Source organism: Antechinus flavipes, chromosome 1 (assembly GCF_016432865.1).
Source record: "Antechinus flavipes isolate AdamAnt ecotype Samford, QLD, Australia chromosome 1, AdamAnt_v2, whole genome shotgun sequence".
Classification (NCBI taxonomy): domain Eukaryota; kingdom Metazoa; phylum Chordata; class Mammalia; order Dasyuromorphia; family Dasyuridae; genus Antechinus; species Antechinus flavipes.
In genome coordinates this window covers 435,070,691-435,093,900 of record NC_067398.1, presented here as the reverse complement: position 1 = coordinate 435,093,900, position 23,210 = coordinate 435,070,691, and positions in this window count along the sequence as shown.

Genomic DNA, 23,210 nt, shown 5'->3' with positions numbered 1-23,210 from the left:
GAAAAAAATTCCATACAGCAAAACAACTCAATTGGACATATACCAAAAGAAGTAAAAAAGCTAATGAAGAAAATAACTCACTAAAATACAGAACTGAACAAATAGACAAATTGAGACATCAAGAATCAGTCAAGCAAAACCAAAAAAAAAAAAAAAAGAAAGAAAAAAAAAAAAGAAAGATCAGAAAAAAATGTCAACTATTTACTTGGAAAAACAACAGACCTGGAAAATAGATCTAGGTGAGATAACTTGAGGATCATTGGACTAACCAAAAATTATGATGAAACAAAAAAAAAGCCTAGATACTATTTTATAGGAAATCATCAAAAGAACTGCCCAGAACTAATAGAACCAGAAGGGAAAATAGGAATTGAAAAAATTCATTGAACACTTTCTGAAAAAGACCCTAAAATAAAGACTCCAAGGAATATTGTGGTCAAACTTCGGAATTTTCAGACTAAAGAAAAAAATTTACAAACAGCCAGGAAAAAACAGTTCAAATAGCAAGGTGCCACAATAAGGGTCATGCAAGATCTGCTGCCTCAACATTAAAGGATTGAAGGGCCTGGAATTAGATATTCTAAAAGGCAAAAGAACTTGGAATGCAGCCAAGAATAAACTACCCAGCTAAGCTGAGTATTTTTTTTTTCCATAGAATAAGATGGACATTTAATGAAACAGATGAATTCCATTTGTTTCTAAGGAAAAATCCAGTTCTAAACAAAAAATTTGATCTCCAACAATAGGACTCAAGAGAAGTGGAAAAAGGTAAAAGGAACTCTTGAGAACTGTATTTCTGTTGTGAATATACATAAAATCACATGTATAATCTGATTTTATTGATATAATATAACAAAGGGAAGTAGAAATGGAAAAGTGATAGTGTCAGAAAAAGGGAAAAGGGGAGATAAAAAGAGGGAAACAACATGTGACAATGGAGCAAAGGAAACCTATCAAATCTGAGGGAACTTAGAGAGGGGGAGGAACATTGTGAGAATCCTACTCTCATAAGAGTTGCCTCAAAGAGGAAATAATTGATATATTTGTATTACAGAGACTCTTCTCTCACTTCATTAAAAAGTGGGAGAGGAAAAGGGAAAAGGAAAAAGCATAATAAGGGAAGGGTACAAGAAACAGGAAGGGATTCAAAGGGAGAAGGGAGGAATACTAAAGAGGGAGAACTGCGTGACACAAGTAGGACCAATAAGTTTAATACTAGAGAAGGAGGGAAGAAGGGCAAGAAAAAGAAGAGCATAATCTGGGGATATTAGGATGGCAGGAAATACAGAATTAGTAATTTTAACCGTAAATGGGAATGGGATGAACTCTCCCATAAAGAGGAGGGGGATAGCAGACTGGATCAAAAGTCAGAATCCTACAATATGTTGTTTACAGGAAACACATTTAAAACAGGGAAATACATCAGAGTAAAGGTAAAAGTCTGGAGCAGAATCTATTATGCTTCAGGTGAAGTCAAAAAAAACAGGGGTAGCCATTCTTATCTCAGATCAAGCAAAAGCAAAAATTAATCTAATTAAAAGAGATAAGGAAGGAAACTATATCTTGCTAAAGATTACCATAGACAATGAAGCAATATCAGTATTAAACATATATGCACCAAGTGGTACAGCATCTAAATTCCTAAAGGAGAAGTTAAGAGAGTTGCAAGAAGAAATAGAGAGCAAAACTATAATAGTGGAAGATCTCAATCTTGCCCTCTCAGACTTAGATAAATCAAATCACAAAACAAATAAGAAAGAAATTAAAGAGGTAAATACAATATTAGAAAAATTAGGTATGCTAGATCTTTGGAGAAAACTGAATGGTGACAAAAAGGAGTATACTTTCTTCTCAGCAGTTCATGGACCCTACACAAAAATTCACCATATATTAGGACATAAAGACCTCAAAATTAAATGCAGGAAGGGAGAAACAGTAAATGCTTTCTTTTCAGATCACAATGCAATCAAAACTATATTCAACAAAAAGTTGTGTGTAAATAAACCAAAAAGTAAATGGAAACTAAATAAGCTCATCTTAAAAAATGATTGGGTGAAGCAGCAAATTACAGACATAATTAGTAATTTCACTCAAGATAATGACAACGGTGAGACATCATAGCAAAATTTATGGGATGCAGCCAAAGCGGTAATAAGGGAAAATTTTATATCCTTAGAGGCTTAATTGAATAAAATAGAGAAAGAGAAGATCAATGAATTGGGCCTGCAACTTAAAAAGCTAGAAAAAGAGCAAATTAAAAAAACCCAATCAATTACTAAACTTGAAATTCTAAAATTAAAAGGAGAAATTAATAATATAGAAAGTAAAAAAAAAAAAAACTATTGAATTAATAAATAAAACTAAGAGTTGAATTTATAAAAAAATAAAATAAAATTGATAAACCTTTGGTAAATCTGATTAGAAAAAGGAGAGAGGAAAATCAAATTAGTAATCTTAAAAATGAAAGGGGAGAACTTTCCACCAATGAAGAGGAAATTAAAGAAATAATAAGGGGTTACTTTGCCCAACTTTATGCCAATAAATTTGATAACCTAAGTGAAATGGATGACTACCTCCAAAAATAAAGGCTTCCCAGATTATCAGAGGAGGAAGTAAATTGCTTAAATAGTCCCATTTCAGAAAAAGAAATAGAACAAGCTATTAATCAACTCCCTTAAAAAAAATCCCTGGGACTGGATGGATTTACATTTGAATTCTACTAAACATTCAAAGACCAATTAGCCCCAATGCTTTATAAACTATTTGAAAAAATAGGGAATGGAATCCTACCAAATTCCTTTTATGATACAAACATGGTACTGATACCTAAACCAGGTAGGTTGAAAACAAAGAAAGAAAATTATAGACCAATCTCCCTAATGAATAGGGACCAATCATCCCTAATGAAAATCTTAAATAAGTTATTAGCAAAAAAAACTACAGAAAATCATTCCCAGGATAATACACCATGATCAAGTAAGTTTTATACCAGGAATGCAGGGCTGGTTCAATATTAGGAAAACTATCAGTATAATTCAAGTCTTTCAAGTCCAGTGGTAGGATAAAAGTCAATATGATTGGCAGCAGCCCAGAATGAAGTAGATGACTTTAGCATCTTTCATGTCTGACCAAGCTCTAAGCCCTCCATCTGCTTCAGCTGTCCTATTCTCATCCACCCATTCCATCATGGGGAAAACCTCATATGATTAGAGTAGATGTCCCCCTACCTTTTGGACAGATTTGAAGCTTTTTAGTTACTCTTAACTTGGTGTAGTCTATGTGCCAGTTTTATTGTGATGTACCTCTGGCACATGCTTCAGGTTCTTGGAGCCACAAATAAGATTTGGATGGCAGGTAGACATCAAAAATGGATGAGCAGGCTGGAAAAGTCTCAATAAGCACTCACACCAGAGAGACACTAACCCTCTCTGAACACCCTTCTCTTAAATACTGTCATTTAAAATAAAAACTTGGGGAAAGATGGATTATATTTTTTTTTCCTTCAGGAGTATTATAGAATTAGCAGGTGCCAGTCAATATGATAATATTTATTACAGAGCTACTGTGAATCTGATAATAAATCTTTTAAAAATCTTTTAAAATCTTTTAAATCGTTTTAAAATCTTTTAAAAATACATATAGATATAGACATATACATATACATATGTATGTATATATATATATATATATATATATATATATAGTTATCTAGAAAAGAAATCTTGCTTATTCTCTAGAATATAATATCCCATCAGGGAAAAAATAAACAAAAAAGTGTGTGTGTGTCTGCGTGTGTGTATATAAATGTTTATTACATATGTATACATATATGTATTTATCACATGTATTTATTTATATATTAACATTCAATGAATATAAAAGGAATAAAAAAAGATGGAGTAAAATTCAAAATGTGATATTAGAAGTTGACTAATAAAAAAGTTCAAGTAGAAGATAGTTGTGTATCAAAGGCAGAGGAAAAAGAATCTTTTAAGATAAGGAATGAGTGCTTTCCCAATATAGAGAGAGCCAGTAAGAAGATATAGACATGGCTGATGAAAGTTTAATATAACTAATAAAAAAGCCAATTTTTCTAAATTTCTTAAATAAGAATTGTTTTTTTTTTTAAACATACTTGAAAAGAGGTCAACCAAACTACACTTGAAAATATGTAGGAATGGGAGATCAATTCACCTCAACAAGTACTAGGGAGATTTTTTTTTTTAAATCAAGCCACAATCGGCCTGTGTAATTTTATTTTTCCACACCAAATATGTTTTATTTAATAAGCATAAGAAAAAAAATCTAATGACATAATTTAAATGATTTGAGCATAATAAATCAGTGGCAAAATCTGGACTTGATTTCATGTATTTTAACTTGCCATCCAGTCCCTTTCTTTTTTCTTCCTTTTTTGACATCAATTCATATATTCTTGTCAAATAGAACAGAATGACAATGAGGTGTGAGAAGAAATCTTTCTGATGATTGCTACTTAGAAGAGAAGGGACAGATCCTTTGAATGATAATATAAGTAAACTCTCCCCCAAAATGCTATTATAACTTTTCTTCTTCCAAGCTTTCTCCAAGGGTTCTCCCTGGAGAAGATCACAAAGGTCTTTGGACAATGAAAAGAGTAGTCCTTAAAAAGTATTGATTTGTTCAAAACAGTGAGTTTGGACTTCTGGCAAGTTAGCTAAGTGAGTGGTTTGTGTTCTATTCTAAATTGATCACTTTTTCAAAACAAAATCAAATACACTAAGTAAAATGAATACATAAATGGGGAAAATGGCAACAAAATTTTTCAGAGAAAACTTTGCAGAAAGAATATTAGGACTGAAAAATTAAGTTAAAAGTATACAAAATATAATTAGCATACCTTGAAAAACAAATAAGAAACATAAAGTAGGGAAAATTAAATGAACTTTAAAAATTTAGTGCTTCAAAAGAGAACAATAACTGGAACACTTCCTTCTTCCATTTATATTAATAATCACTGATTTCAAAAAATATTTTAAAATATTCTTTGCAATAATTTTAGAAATATAATACAAGATAGTAAGATATGTATAAAAGAAATGTTCAAGCTAAGTGATGTCAAAAATTTCCAAAGAGAAAAACATTTTCACCCAATTAGAAATTAAAAGAACATTCATTGTTTCATGGTAGAAGTCAATCTGAATAAAATTAAAAAGAAAAATGGACACTGATAAACTATGATGGTCATTAAGAGATTAGTTAAAATAAAGCACTAAGTATAGCATAAACAGAATAATAGCTCAGAATAGAATGAATAAATTCTGAGAAGTAATGCAATTTGAAAAGAACAAATGAGTAAGCAAATATGTGAGTGGAAAGAATTTGATATGGATGGACAAGTGGATTAGTGTTAGGATTTTCAGAACCTTAAATATCAAGATTAGGTTTTTATATTAAATTCAATAAACAATAATGACATGCTGTTGAATTTTTCAGGGAAGATTCCTGTAAAAACAACATTCCTTTAAAATGGGTTACTTAGAATCTGAGGTGGAAAATGCATTTGAAAATTCAATCATATCCATGGTGTGTTGACTTTGCTTTGTCTCTAAGGATTAGAATCCTTCACTGATTTCAAAAAGTCAGCATGTTATAGATAATAGAACATGCCCCGTAGAGTAAAAAATCCGTGGGTTCTAGTATGGATATATCACATTCTAATTCTGTGATGCTGGAAACATTATTTAATTTCTCTGAGTTTGGGGTTTTATTTTTGCCTGTAAAATGAAATTCATAACAATTATTTCATAATTTTGTTTTTATATGAATCAAATAAAAAATGTAAAGGTCTTTACAAATCTTAACGTGATAAATGTGAGAGGTAGGTGGAGCTAAGATGAAAGAGAAAAGACAACTACCAGAGTTCTTCCACTAAATCCTCCAAAAGATCTTTAAACAATGCTTCAAAGCCAATTCAGGAGAAACAAAACCCATAAAAGAGCTGTGTGAAATGATTTTCTAGGCAAAGACAACTTAGAAAGTTGGCAAGAAAGGTCTATTGCATTAATGAGAATTAAGTGAAATGAATCAGGAGATTATAGAGATTCCCTTTGCTAACATCAGGAGAAGAACTCTGTTGCATTGGCCATAATCATGTGAGTGGTAGTCTTTGGTCTCAGTTCCAAGATGAGGAGAAATGTTACCGCACCAGAGTTTGGGGTAGCAGAGGAGCAAAGACCCTCCTCACAGGTTTGGGGCAGAAAAAAGACTCTGTAAGGCAAATTAGGGAGCACAATTAAACTAAGATTCAGGGAGAATAGGGAAGTTATATGTAAATAGATGGAGGAAGCATTGTGTGTGCATGTATATATTTATATAAGTGTACATAAACATATCCTTTCTTATCTATAGCCTACTTGGAAGTAAAATGTGGGAAGAGGAGGAGAAAAAAATAGAATAAAAAATATACACAACAGAGAACAGAAGAAAAATTTACAAGGAAGCAAAGAACAAATGTACACCAATGAATGTAATTTCTTTCTTATATATGTTATATGCATGTGTGTGTGTGTGTGTGTGTGTGTGTGTACTTTTCTTGAACTGGTAATTTGTTGTTATATATTTGAATCCTGCCTGATGTTCTTCTGGGTACATGACAATGTTCTCTTGCTTTGTTTTATTTTGTTTTATATTCCTTTTCTCTTTTTCTTTCTTTTTTTTTTTTAAAAATTCTGTTTATTTATTTATTTATTAAAAAGGGAGCTATAAAATTGTACATACTCTTTGATCCAGCAGTGCTATTACTGGGTCTGTATCCCAAGGTAGTCAGAAAGGAGAAAAAAGAACCCACATATGCAAAATTAGTAGCTGCTCATTTTGTGGTGGCAAAGAATTTGAATATGAGTAAATTCCCCTCAATTGAGGAATGGCTGAATAATTCATGGTATATGAAAGTAATGGAATGTCATTGTTCTATTAAAAATGATGAAGAAGATGATTTTAGAAAAGCCTGGAAAGATTTATATGAATAGATGCTGAAACAAGGAGAACTAGAAATACATTGTATATAGTAACAGCAATTCTGTGTGGTGATCAACTATGAAACACTTGGTTCTTCTCAGCGGTTAAATTGATCCAAATGAATTTTAATGAACTTTGGATAGAAACAGCCATCTGCATATAGAAAGATAACTCTATAGGAGTGGACCCAGTATGGGAGAATGAAGGCAGGAAACTGCTCAAACTCTCCCAGGTTCCCTCAAAAACAACATGAAATCAAACTTTTGAACAGATTCTCATGGAATGAAGCCCCTCTCCACCTCAAAATATACTGGAAAAACTTCAAGAAAGATCCTTCTCATTGAGGTGAAAAGAATGTTCAGCCCAGCTTAGATGGAGTCTGGGAAAGTCAGTGAGAGGATCTTAATCATGACAACTGAGACTCTCAGTCCTGGTTCAGCAGAGGAGCAAATCATGGGGACAACTCCTAATCACAGCTTAGAAGGCAAATTCTGGGAAAGCAGACTGTTTCCTGAAAACAGCAGATAAAGCTACTCCCTATAAATGTAAGGGGCCATTATGGTCAAAGCCAAAGTTCAATGTTGCACAAGAAACTTGGGACAGTGTCCCCTTTACCTCAGGAATAGAGCTCAGCCATAAAAGTAAAATAAAAAGGAGGAAATACCAAAAGAAAGGGAAAAACAATGAGCAAACAATATAAAATAATTTTGACCACAGAAAGCTACTAAAGTGACAGGGAGGACCAAAACACCAACTCAGACAAGAAGAAAATGTCCACAGTGGAAATGTCAGAGTGAATTGTTCTCAAGCCCAAAGAGGTTTCTTTATTAGTGGTCATAAAAACTAAAAGGCAAATAAGAGAAGTAGAAGAAAAAAAAGAAAAAAAAGAAGTATGCAAGAGAGTCAACAACTTGGAAAAGGAAGATAATTCCTTAAAAAACACAATTGGCCAAATGCAAAAAAAAAATATCCAATAATGAGAACACCTTCAAAAGTAGAATGAATCAAATGGCCAAAGAAATACAAAAGCTAACTGAAAAATAATTAGCACATTAAAATCTAGAACAGGGCAAAAGAAAGCTAATTACTCCGTGAGATATCAAGAAAAAATAATGAAAAAAAAAAAATGGAAGAAAATATAAACTACTTTCTTGGAAAAATAGGTGCCCTAGAAAATAGATCTAGAAGAGACAAATTAAAAATTATTGGACTGCCTGAAAGCCATAACCAAAAGAAAAGCCCAGATAGGATTGTTCAAGAGATCATCAAAGAAAATTGTCCAAATATTCCAGGAACAATGAAAATACTCAATGAAAAAATCCACCAATAAACTTCAGAAAGAGATCCCACAAGGAAAATGCTAAGGAACATTGTTACAAGGCTCAAGGAAATTACATTCTCAAGGAAAAAAAAAATATTGCAAGCTGCCAGACAAAAACAATTCAAATATCAAGGAGAAACATTAAGGATTACCCAGGATTTGGCAGCTTCTACCCACCCACCCCCCAAAAAAGATAAGAGGGCCTAAAATATCACAGAGATATTTGCCTTAAAAAGGCAGAGGATTTGGGACTACAATCAAGAATTAATTTCTCAGTAAGACTGAGCATCATCTTCCTGGAGAAGAGATGGATGGATCTTCAATGAAGTAAAAAACTTTCAACAATTTCTATTGAAAAAAAAACAAAAAAAAAAAAAACCCAGAAAACTTATTCTTCAGAAACAGAACTCAGGAGAAATATAAAAAGACAAACAGGGTAAAATAAATATTATTTAAAGGTTAAACTGTTTATATCCCTAGGTGGGAAAATCAATATTTGTAACTACTGAGAGTGTGTCTGTTAGACTTGCACATATTTAACATATATTTGATTACTTGCCATCTACAGGAAAGAGTAGGGGAAAGGGAGGGGGAAAATTTGGAACACTAGTTTGCAAGAGTGAATGCTGAAAATTATCTATGCATATGTTTTGAAAATAAAAAGCTTTAAAAATAAATTCACAATTCTTTAGATAAAAAGGAGAACTGCATGTGTTACAAGGGCAAATAGAGGGGCCATTACATGCATGAAGGGTGTGATTGTGAATGTACTCTGATGTGATGATATTAAATAAGACATTAAGTGAGTGGAAAAAAAGTATGTAATGGAAGAAGAAGAAAGGGAGGTATAATGGGACAACTTAGATAACAAGAAGAAGCACAAAATATATGTTACAATCAAGGGAAAGAAGGGATTATGAGCATTGTCTGAAGCTTGATCTCTTCAGTTTTGGCTCAAAGAGTCAAAAACTTAAAATTAAAGACTTAAATAAGTAAGAGAAAATGGAAAAAAAAAATATTGCAAGCTGCCAGACAAAAACAATTCAAATATCAAGGAGAAACATTAAGGATTACCCAGGATTTGGCAGCTTCTACCCACCCACCCCCCAAAAAGATAAGAGGGCCTAAAATATCACAGAGATATTTGCCTTAAAAAGGCAGAGGATTTGGGACTACAATCAAGAATTAATTTCTCAGTAAGACTGAGCATCATCTTCCTGGAGAAGAGATGGATGGATCTTCAATGAAGTAAAAAACTTTCAACAATTTCTATTGAAAAAAAAACAAAAAAAAAAAAAACCCAGAAAACTTATTCTTCAGAAACAGAACTCAGGAGAAATATAAAAAGACAAACAGGGTAAAATAAATATTATTTAAAGGTTAAACTGTTTATATCCCTAGGTGGGAAAATCAATATTTGTAACTACTGAGAGTGTGTCTGTTAGACTTGCACATATTTAACATATATTTGATTACTTGCCATCTACAGGAAAGAGTAGGGGAAAGGGAGGGGGAAAATTTGGAACACTAGTTTGCAAGAGTGAATGCTGAAAATTATCTATGCATATGTTTTGAAAATAAAAAGCTTTAAAAATAAATTCACAATTCTTTAGATAAAAAGGAGAACTGCATGTGTTACAAGGGCAAATAGAGGGGCCATTACATGCATGAAGGGTGTGATTGTGAATGTACTCTGATGTGATGATATTAAATAAGACATTAAGTGAGTGGAAAAAAAGTATGTAATGGAAGAAGAAGAAAGGGAGGTATAATGGGACAACTTAGATAACAAGAAGAAGCACAAAATATATGTTACAATCAAGGGAAAGAAGGGATTATGAGCATTGTCTGAAGCTTGATCTCTTCAGTTTTGGCTCAAAGAGTCAAAAACTTAAAATTAAAGACTTAAATAAGTAAGAGAAAATGGAAAAAAAAAATAGGGAGTCCTGGATAGAAGGGAGGGCAGAAACACTAGGAGAAAAAGATAAGAGAAGGGGAGAGGGGTGATAGAAGGTAGAACAGGTAGTGGGTAAAATGGCTTAAGAAAACACTGCACTACTAAGGAGAGACAAAGTATAAAAAGAGGTCAAAATATATACAGGGGAGAAAATAAGATGCAGGAAAACATAGAGCTAGTAATCAAAATTGTGAATGTGAATAAGATGAACTCTCCCCACAACATGGAAGCAAATATCAGAGTAGATTAAAAACAAAATCCTACAATATGTTGTTTACAAAAAAACACATTTGACACACAGAGAGATATAGAATGAAAGGTAAAGGCTGGTGTAGAATTTTTTATGCTTCAGGCTAAAGTAAAACAAACAAACAAAAAACATTAGTAGACATTTTGATTTCTAATAAAGCAAAAGTAAAAATAGATCTAACTAAAAGAGATAAGGCAGAAAAGTACATCTTGATAAAGGGTACTATAAACAATGAAATAGTAATGATACTAAATGTATATGTACCAAATGGTAGAGGAAGGAAATCATAGGGGAAATATTAAATTAGTTATATGAAGAAATAGATAGCAAAACAATATTAATGGGGGACATCAACCATTGCCCCTCAGAATCAGAGAAATCTAATCCCAAAAGAAAAAAGAAAAAAAAAGTAGCAAAGTTAATGAAATCCTAGAAAACCTAGATATCATAGATCTCTGGAGAAAACTTGAAAGAGACAGAAAGGAATACACTTTTTTTTTCTTGGCAGTGCAAAGCACCTACACAAAGATTGATATTAGGGCACAAAATCTTCACAATCAAATGCAGAAAAGCAGAAATAGTAAATGCTTCCTTTTCAGATCAAGATGCAATAAAAAATTTATTCAATAAAGGGCCAAGGAAAGATGGATTAAAAACCAATTGTGAATTAAATAATCTAATTTGAAAAAATGAGAGCATCTAACAACAAATGACAAAAACCATACATAATTTCATCCAATAGAATGACAATAATGAGACAATATACCAAAATCTTTAGGACACAGCCAAAGCAATTCTTGGGGAAATTTTATATTTGTGAATCCTTACACAAATAAAAGAGAGAAAAAGGGGATCAATAAATTGGGCATGGAAATAAAAAAAGCTAGAAAAAAGAACAAATTAAAACCCCCCTATTAAATACCAAATTAGAAAATTTGAAATTCAAAGGAGAGATTAGTACAATTGCAACTAAGAAAAATATTAACTAATAAATAAATCTAAGAGTTGGTTTTATTAAAAAAAAAGAAAAAGAAAAAGAAAAAGAAAAACAACAAACTAGATAAACCTTTGGTCAATTTGATTAGAAAAAGAAAAGAAAAAAAATCACCAGCATCAAAAATGAAAAAGGTGAACTTACTACTAATGTAAAAGGAATTAAAGCAATAATTAGGAGTTATTTTACCCAATGGCATGGCAACAAATCTGACAATCTAATAAAAATGCATGAATATTTTCAAACATATAAATTACCAAACTTAACAGAAGATGAATTTTAGAAAAAGAAATTGAACAAGCTTTCAATGTACTTCCTAAGAAAAAAAGTTACAGAGTCAAATGTATTAACAAGTGAATTCTACCAAACATTTAAATAACAATTAATTCTAATACTATGTAAACTATTTGGAAATATAGGTAAAGAAGGAGTTCTGCCAAATTCCTTCTATGACACAAATATGGTACTAATACCTAACCTAGGAATAGCCAAAATGGAGAAAGAAAATCACAGATCAATTTCCCTAATGAATATTGATGCAAAAAAATAAAATAAAATATTAGCAAAGAGATTACAGCAACTTATCAGCAGGATGATATACTATGATCAAGTGAGACTTATATCCTGAATTCAGGGGTGGTTCAATATCAGAAAAATATTACCATAATTGGTCATAATAATAAGAAAATCAACATAAATCATATGATAATCTCAATAGATGCAGAAAAAGCTTTTGACAAAATACAGCACTCATTCCTTTTAAAAAGAATTAGAGAATATAGGGATAAAGGGTGTTATGGGCCAGAACTCTGAACTTGAAACAATGGATTCTTACAAGGTGCTAAGTGAGTGGAATTGATAGAGATTATGGTCCTTTAGCATAGTGCTTAACAGTTCTCTAGTTCAGTACATGTACTTAGTACTTATTATAGAGCTACAAGATTCATATCTTTGATAAAAGAGCATATAAGCTAGGATGAACTTAACCAGAATCAGAACTTGAAGACAGAGACCATGGTGGTGGTCCTCCTGCCTCCCCCACAGAAACCAAGAAACATTCAGAAGTACCTCAACAAGCCAGGAGAGGTAAAGAACACAAAGGACTGGTGGCAGGAGCTCAAGCTTCCGGAATCAAGGAGAGAGATAGGCCTCTAAGAAACCTAACCAGGCCCCAGAAAAGGAGACAAGACTTTGAAAGAGATAATAAAGGATTTGGATTTTAACCTCTGGCTTACTTGTGGTGATTACTGAATTGAAAGGAAGGCTGCTCCCAGAGACCTCCAGGAGAAATGAAACAGAGAACATTACAAAAGGGAGTTTTTCTCAAATTAATAAGCAGTATCTATTTAACACCAACAGCAAGCATTATTTGTAATGAAAAGAAGTAGATGCATTCTCAATAAGATCAAGTTGAAAGAAGGATGTCTATTCTCACCACAATTATTCAATATCGTACTTGAAATGTTGGTTTTAACAGTAACAAATGAAAAAAGAATTTAAGGTGTAATGTTTTCTACTTTTGTTTTCTTTGGTGGTCTCTGGGCAGCCTCCCCAAATCTAAAGGGCTGAGAATTCCAGCTCATATGTTCTACACTGAGTATAAAGCAATCATTATATCACTAGGAAACCATTATTTGTTGTAAGATTAAATAAACCACACTGAACCATGCTAAACTAGATAACCACTGTCTCTATCAATTCCACTGCCTAAGTACCTTGTAATAATTGTTTGTTTCAAATTCAGATTTTTGACCCAAAATATAAAGGAATTAGAATAGGCAACAAAGAGATAAAACTGTCTGTCTTTGCAGATGATATAATGATAATCTTAGAGAATCCTAGAAAATCACTCAAAACCCTACTTAAAACAATTAACACTTTTAGCAAAGTTTCAGGATATAAAATAAACCTACTCAAATCATCAACATATTACTGACAAAACCCAGCAAGAAAAGATTGATAAATTCCATTTAAAGTAACTATAGAAAAAATAAAATATTTGGGTATCTTCCCAATTTCCCTAATGAATATTGATGCTAAAATCTTAAATAAAATATTAGCAAAAAAACTATAGAAAATCATCCCCAGGATAATACAATTGATCAATAGAATGCAGGGCTGGTTCAATATTAGGAAAACTATCAGTATAATTGGCCATATTAATAACTAAATTATCAAAAACCACATGATTATCTCAATAGATACAGAAAAAGCATTTGATAAAATCCAACATCCATTCCTATTAAAAACTCTTGAGAGTATAGGAATAAATGGACTTTTCCTTAAAATAATCAGTAGCATCTATTTAAAACCAGCAGTAAGCATTATATGTAACGGGGACAAACTGCAACCATTCCCAATAAGATCAGGAGTAAAACAAGGTTGCCCACTCTCACCGTTACTATTTAATATTGTATTAGAAATGGTAGCTTTGGCAATAAGAGTTGAGAAAGAGATTAAAGGAATAAGAATAGGCAATGAGGAAACCAAATTATCACTCTTGGCTGATGATATGATGGCATACTTAGAGAACCCCAGAGATTCTACTAAAAAAATTATTAGAAACAATCCACACCTTTAGCAAAGTTCCAGGATACAAAATAAACCCACATAAATCATCAGCATTCTTATATATCACTAACAAAACCTAACAGTTAGAGTTACAAAAAGAAATTCCATTTAAAGTAACTACTGATTATATAAAATAGTTAGGAATCTATCTGCCAAGGGAAAATCAGAAACTTTATGAACAAAACTACAAAATACTTTCCACACAATGTAAGTCTGATCTAACCAACTGGAAAAATATTAAATGCTCTTGGATTGGGCAAGCAAATATAATAAAAATGATAATACTACCTAAATTAATGTATTTATTTAGCGCTATACCAATCAGACTCCCCAAAAATTATTTTGATGACCTAGAAAAAAATAACAACAAAGTTCATATGGAAAAACAAAAGGTCAAGACTTTCAAGGGAATTAATGAAAAAAAATCAAATGAAGGTGGCCTAGCTGCACCAGATCTAAAATTATAAAGCAGTGGTTACTAAAACGATCTGGTATTGGCTAAGAAATATACTAGTTGATCAATGGAATAGGTTAGGTTCAAAGGACAAAACAGCCAATAACTTTAATAATCTAGTGTTTGACAAACCCAAAGACCACAGTTTTTGGGATAAGAACGCATTATTTGACAAAAATTGCTGGGAAAAGTGGAAATTAGTATGGCAGAAACTAGGCATTGACCCACACTTAACACCGAACACCAAGATAAGGTCAAAATGGGATCATGACCTAGGCATAAAGAATGAGATTATAAATAAATAGGAAGAGCATAAGAAAGTTTATCTCTCAGACTTGTGGAAGAGAAAGGAATTTATGACCAAAGAAGAACTAGAGATTACTATTGACCACAAAATAGAAAATTTTGATTATATCAAATTGAAAAGTTTTTGTACAAACAAAACTAATACAGACAAAATTAGAAGGGAAACAATAAATTGGGAAAACATTTTTACAATCAAAGGTTCTGATAAAAGCCTCATTTCCAAAATTCATAGAGAATTGACTCTAATTTATAAGAAATCAAGCCGTTCTCCAATTGATAAATGGTCAATGGATATGAACAGACAATTCTCAGAGGAAGAAATTAAAACTATTTATAACCATATGAAAATATGCTCCAAATGATTATTAATCAGAGAAATGCAAATTAAGACAACTCTGAGATACCACTACACACCTATCAGATTGGGTAGAATGACAGGGAAAGATAATGTGGGATGTTGGAGGGGATGTGGGAAAACAGGGACACTGATACATTGTTGGTGGAATTGTGAATACATCTAGCCATTATGGAGAGCAATTTGGAACTATGCTCAAAAAGTTATCAAACTGTACTACCCTTTGATCCAGCAATGTTTCTACTGGGCTTATACCCCAAAGAGATACTAAAGAAGGGAAAGGGACCTGTATGTGCCAAAATTTTTGTGGCAGCCCTGTTTGTAGTGGCTAGAAACTGGAAAATGAATGGATGCCCATCAATTGGAGAATGATTGAGTAAATTGTGGTATATGAATGTTATGAAATATTATTGTTCGGTAAGAAATGGCCAGCAGGATGAACACAGAGAGGATTGGCAAGACTTACATGAACTGATGCTAAATGAAATGAGCAGAAGCAGGAGATCATTATATAACTCAAAAATGATACTGTATGAGGATGTATTCTGATGGAAGTGGATTTCTTCCACAAAGAAATCAGTTTCAGTTGATCAAGGATGGACAGAAGCAGCTACACCCAAAGAAAGAACAATGGGAAATGAATATGAACTGCTTGCATTTTTGTTTTTCTTCCCGGGTTATTTATACCTTCTGAATCCAATTCTCCCTGTGCAACAAGAGAAATGTTTGGTTCTGCACACATATATTGTATCTAGGATATACTGTAACCTATTTAACATGTATAGGACTGCTTGCCATCTGGGCGTGGGGGTGGAGGGAGGGAGGGGAAAAATCAGAACAGAAGAGAGTGCAAGGGATAATGTAAAAAATTACCCTGGCATGGGTTCTATCAATAAAAAGTTATTTAAAAAAAACATATTTGGGTGTCTTCCTGTAAAGAGAAACCAAAGAACTATATGACCACAATTACAAAATACTTCTCATATATACAAATTCAGATCTAAACAATTGTAAAAATATCAATTACTCATGAGTAGGTTAAGTTAATACAAGAAAAATGGCAATTCCACCTTAATTGTTGTGTTTGTTCATTGTCATACCAGTCAAATCATCCAAGCATTATTTTGTAGAACTAGAAAAAATAATAACAAAAATTATTGATCTGGAAGAACAAAAGGTCAAGAATATCAAATGAATTTATGAAAAAAAAAAACCTACAACGGACAGTGGCCTAGCAGTACTAGATTGAAAACTTATAACAGCAATCATCAAAACCATTTGGTACTAGCTATGACATAGAGTGGTAGATCAGTGGAATAGGTTAGATACACATGTCACATTGTGCAATCAAGGCCTATAATTATCCAGTATTTGATAAAACCCCAAACTGCAGCTTCTGGGAAAAGAAATCACAATTTACCAAAAATTTTGTGATAATAAGGGGTGATTCCATATAAAATTAGGAGAGCAATAGATAGTTTATCCATCAGTAATTTGGAGAAGCAAAGTATTTATGACCAAAGGAGAACAAGAGAACATATTGAAGGCAAAATGGTTATCTTTGATTATATTAAATTAAATATATATATATACACACACACACACATATACATACACACACACACACACAAACAACAAACAGAAACAAAATTAAAAGGGAAGTACAAAGCAGGGAAAAATGTTTTCATAGCCAATTTTGCTGATAAAGTTTCATTTCTAAAATACATTAAAAAACTGTGTTAAATGTATAAGAACACAAGTCATTTCTCAATTGATAAGGCATAAATGATTTGAACAGATAATTATTCGATAATGAAATTCAAGCTAATTATAGCCACATTAATAATGTTCTAAATCACTATTACTTAGAGAAATAGAGAAGTTGAAACATCTCTGATGTATCAATTAACACCTCTCAGATTGGCTAAAATAATAGGAAAAGATAATGATAAGTGTTGGAGGGGATACAGGAAAATTGGGACACTAATGTGCTGTTGGTGGCATTGTGAAATGATCTACCCATTCTTAAAAGCAATTTAAAACTATGCCAAAAGAATTATAAAACTATCCATGCCTTTTGGCCCAGAAGTATCACTCCTGAGTCAGTATCCCAAAGAAATCATAAAGGAGGGAAAAGAAGCCATATGGGAAAAAAATGCAAACAGCTTTTTTGTGGTAGTAAAGAATTGGAAAATGAGTAAATGCCCATCAATTGGGGAATGGCTAAAATAGTTGTGGCATATGAAGGTAATGAAATATTCTTGCTCTTAAAGAAATGTTGAACAAACTGATTTTTGAAAAGCCTGTAAAGATTTATATGTACTGATGCTAAGTGCAACAGAACCAGGAATACATTGTATATGGAAACAATGTGCTGCAATCAACCAAGAAAAACCTGTTTCTTTTCAGTAGTTTAGTGATCCAAGACAATCTCAATAGACTTTGAATTAAAAACTGCCATCTTCATTCAAAAAAAGAATTGTGGAGCTTGAGCACAAATTAAAACATGAGGTGTTCAATTCTTTTTTCTGTTCTTTTTTTTTTCTCTTCTATGATTTTCCCTTTTTGTTCTGATTCTTTTCTCCCTACATGAATCAAAAAGCAAATTTATTTTCAAAAGTAAATAAAAATTTTAAAATAATAGAGGGAATACTACAGACATTGAATGTAAATAAATAGGTGGTATGTCCATCTTTTCCTGTCTTTTTCTTTTTTGTTATTTTCCCCCTTTTTGCTGATTTCTGCTGCCAAATATGATTCATAAAGAAATATGTATTAATAAGTTAATATGCATTTATAATAGAAAATACAATGATTAATTTAAAAGAATATTAAGTGAAATATAGGGCTTTTAACAGTGCTGATGAAAAGAGGAGAGTTGAATAAAAATTTTAACTTTCATATGAAAATTTTGAAGTGAGTTAAATATTGTGAGATGAAAAGCTAAATAAAATGAAATTAAGATGGAGAAAGAGGAATGCATTAAGAAAAAAAAAAGGGAATGGAGATGTAGAATAAGGTTAATTAATGTGCCACTTAAAAAAAAAAAAAAAAGATGGGGAGGAAGAGCCAAGGTAGCAGAGAAGGCACACATGACTTTCTAAGCTCCTCTCATGCCCTCAAAACCAACTATTAAATTCAGCCTCAAAATTAGCACTTGACTGGTAAAACCCACAAAGTTTAGAAGCACAACAACTTACCAGCCGAAAATAATCTGGAAGATCACTAGGAAAAGTTTGTCCTGAAAGGCCAGAAAAAGACCAGCACAGGGAAGGAGAGACTAGCCTCCAGAGCAGATCAGGGGCAGGGATGACCTCTGTGGCTAGAGACAACTCTCCCATACTCTAACTACTCTGCCTTAATTATAAAGCAATAAACCAGCAGAGAAATTAAAGCCAAAGACAGAGGGTACTTTCTAAAAAACACCAGAACCTAACAAGATCTGGCTATAATCACCCAAACCCGGAAGTCACTAAGCACTTGGGGAATGGCCATAACACAGCCCTGCAGCTACATTCCACAGTTTGGAATTTTTTCCGCAGTTTTGCAAGGGCAATTACTATCTGCATGGTGGTGGTGCACAGCCCAGGGCAGCCTCTAATCTGAACAGTAGGGGATTTGGACTGGGGCAATAGAACTTTCCCAACTTGATCATGATTCCCTGGGAAGGGACACTTCCAGTCCTTGCAAGGACTATTCACTGGTCAGTCCCTAATACTCATAGAGGCTTTGGCCTAGGATAGTGACACTTTCCCTCCTCAGCTTCTAGTCCGAGGGCAGTTGAACCTGCACAGCAGGGTTCTTTGCAGGGCACTTGAGCCAGAGTTACTTCCAATGTGGTACCCTTTCGCAGAGCATTCCTGTACCTCCCTGCTCTTTGTAACTGTTTGGCAGGACAGCTACCTGTCCATACGCCTATCCTTGCTTTGCAGAGGAAGCTGGTAACATTCTTGTCCTAAAGGCAGACCCTACAGGTTTTTTTAAAAAATGAGTTAAAAAAAGCAAAAGGATGATTGATATCTTCTATACAGAAGGAGAGCCGATTTTCAATCCAAAGGAGACTAAAAGCAGACAATCTCCAGACAATTGTTGGTACCCAATACAAAAGGTTCTCCTAGAAAATACTATTAAAAACCTTAAAAGAAAACTAGAAGAAAAATGGGGAAAGGAAAGAGAAGTTATGCAACAACTTCCTGAAATGTGAATTGGAAAAGGTAAAAAACTCCCAAGAAGTGCAGGGAAACAGAATTTATGAATTGGAAAAGGTAAAGAATTCCCAGAAAATAGGATTTGTGAATTGGGAAAAGAAAATAACTAACTTAAAAAAAAATAGTGAAATGGAAAAAAAAAAATTCCATAGAGATCAAAACAACTCATTTAAAAACTCAATTGGACATATACAAAAAGAAGTAAAAAAAAGCTAATTAAGAAATAACTCACTAAAAATCAGAACTTCAGAACTCATTGACTGATTCATTGAGACACCAAGAATCAGTCAAGTAAAACCAAAAAAAAAAAGAAAAAAAAAACATCAAATATTTACTTGGAAAAACAACAGACTTTGCAAATAGATCTAGGAGAGATAGCATGAGGATCATTGGATTTCCTGAAAATTATGATAAAAAAAAGAGTCTAGATAATATTTTACAGGAAATCATCAAAGGGAACTGCCCGGAAGTAATAGAACCAGAAGGTAAAATAAGCATTGGAAAAATTCATCAAACACCTTCTAAAAAGGCCTTAAAACAAAAACTCCAAGCAGTATTATGGCCAAATATCAGAACTATCAGACTAAAGAAAAAACATTATAAGTAGCCAGGAAAAAACAATTCAAATACTAAAGTGGCAAAATAAGGGTCACTTGAGATCTGGCTGCCTCAACATTAAAGGATCTAAGGGCCTAAGATATGATATTTCAAAAGGCAAAATAACTTGGAATGCAGCCAAAAATTAACTACCGAGCTAAGCTGAGCAGTTTCTTCCATGGAAGAAGATGGACATTTAATGAAACAGAAGAATTCCATTTGCTTCTAAGGAAAAAAAATGATCTAAACAAAAAATTTGATCTCCAACCATAGGATTCAAGAGAAGCAGAAAAAGATAAAAGGAACTCTTGAGAATGGTATTTCTGTTGTGGATATACATAAAAACCACATGTATAATTTAATTTCACTGATATAATATAAAAAAGGGAAGTAGAAATGGAAAGAGATGACAGGAAAAAATAATAATGAATGTTGGAAGGAATGTGGGAAAACTGGGACACTGCTGCATTGTTGGTAGAGTTGTGAAAGAATCCAACCATTCTGAAGAGCAATCTGGAATTATGCCCAAAAAGTTATCAAAATGTGCATACCCTTTGATCCAGCAGTGCTACTACTGGGCTTATACCCCAAAGAGATACTAAAGAAGGGAAAGGGACTTGTATGTGCCAAAATGTTTGTGGCAGCCCTGTTTGTAATGGCTAGAAACTGGAAAATGAATGGATGCCCATCAATTGGAGAATGGCTGGGTAAATTTAGGTATATGAATATTGTGGAATATTATTGTTCTGTAAGGAATGATCAGCAAGATGAATACAGAGAGGCTTGGAGAGACCTACATGAACTGATGCTAAGTAAAATGAGCAGAGCCAGGAGATCATTATACACTTTGACAATGATATTGTATGAGGATGTGTTCTGATGGAAGTGGATTTCTTTGACAAAGAGACCTGAGTTTCAATGGATAAATGATGGACAGAAACCGATACACCCAAAGAAAGAACACTGGGAAACGAATATGAACTATTTGCATTTTTGATTTTCTTCCCGAGTTATTTTTACCTTCTGAATCCAATTCTCCCTGTGCAACAAGAGAACTGTTTGGTTCTGCACACATATATTGTATCTAGGATATACTGCAACATATCTAACATATATAGGACTGCTTGCCAATTACATTGGAGTTGTTTGCATTGGATATTGTCTTGTTGTCTTAAAAGGCCTGTATTCTTCCCAACTGTAATCCTGATTGCTTTTCTGTTGGTTGATGACATCAGAATCCTGAATTTCTAAAGTCTCTCTGGGTGTAACTTCAGCTGCTATCATGCCCCACCAGTCCTTTGATTGATACTTTGGAGCTGAGCCTTGCCTCTCCTTCCTCTGGGTCAATATACATTTAGAGGCCCAGTGAAAGCCTTGGTTACATTTTGGACATGGGGTTTTGGGTTTTCTCTCACCCTGTCTTCTCATTGTATCTCTGTATCTACACTGGGCTCTTAGATGTCCAATTTTTCCACATTGAAAACATCGACGAATTTCTCTAGAATTCCTCTGCCAAGAAGGACCTTGTCTTTCCATGTTCATCATAGTCTGGGCATAATAAGTATTTGTGCCCACTGTGGCACAGTGTCTTATGATCTCCTCTAAAGAAGCATCTTTGTCTAGCCTCCATATAATTCTTTTGCAAACCTCATTGGCATTTTCCTTAGCCAAATGTCTAGTCATTATTTCTGTGGCAGCATTATCTCCAATGGTTCTTATTACAGCTGTTTGCAAACGTCCCACAAAATCTGCAAAAGGTTCATTGGGACCTTGCTCTATTTTTGTGAAGGGAGGGAGGGGAAAAATTGAAACAGAAGCGAGTGCAAGGGATAATGTTGTAAAAATTTACCCTGGCATGGATTCTGTCAATATAAAGTTATTATTAAATAAAATAAAATTAAAAAAAAAAAGAAATGGAAAGGGGATAGTGTCAGAAAAAGGGAAAAGGGGAGATAAAAAGAGGGAAACTACATGCAACGATAAGGCAAAGGAAACCTATCAAATCTGAGGGAACTTAGAGAGGGGGAGGAATATTGTGTGAATCCTACTCTCATCAGAGTTGGCTCAAAGAGGAAATAATTGACATATCAATTTTACAGAGAATCTTCTCTCACATCATTAAAAAGTGGGAGAGGAAAAGGGAAAAGGAAAAAACTTAATAAGGGAAGGGTACAAGAAAGGGGAAGGGATTCAAAGGGAAGAGGGAGTGATACTAAAGAGGGAGAACTGCGTGACACAAGTGGGACCAATAAGTTTAATACTAGGGAAGGAGAGAAGGAGGGCAAGAACAAGAAAAGCATAATCTGGGGATATTAGGATGGCAGGAAATACAAATTAGTAATTTTAACCATAAATGTGAATGGGATGAACTCTTCCATAAAGAGGAGATGGATAGCGGACTGGATCAAAAGTCAGAACCCTACAATATATTGTTTACAGGAAACAAATTTAGAGAGGGGAGAAACTTACAGAGTAAATGCAAAAGGCTGGAGCAGAATCTATTATATTTCAGGTGAGGTAAAAAAAAGCAGGGGTAGCCATCCTTATCTCAGATCAAGCAAAAGCAAAAATTGATTTAATTAAAAAAGATAAGGAAGGAAATTATATCTTGCTAAAGGGTAGTATAAACAATGAAGCATTATCAATACTAAACCTATATGTACCAAGTGGTACAGCATCTAATTTCCTAAAGGACAAGTTAAGAGAGTTTCAAGAAGAAATAGACAGCAAAACTATAATAGTGAGAGATCTCAATCTTGCACTCCCAGAATTAGATAGATCAAACCACAAAACAAATGAGAAAGAAATTAAAGAGGTAAATAGAATATTAGACAAATTAGATATGATAGTTCTTTGGAGAAACCTGAATGGTGACCAAAAGGAGTATACTTTCTTTTTAGAAGTTCATATAACCTATACAAAAATTGACTACATATTAGGACATAAAGATCTCAAAATTAAATGCAGGAAGGCAGAAACAGTAAATGCTTTCTTTTCAGAATACAATGCAATAAAAACTACATTCAACAAAAAGTTGGGTGTAAAGAAACCAAAAAGTAAATGGAAACTAAATAATCTTATCTTAAAGAATGATTGGGTGAAACAGCAAATTATGGGCACAATTAATAATTTCATTCAAGATAATGACAACAATGAGACATCATACTAAAATTTGTGGAATGCAACCAAAGCAGTAAT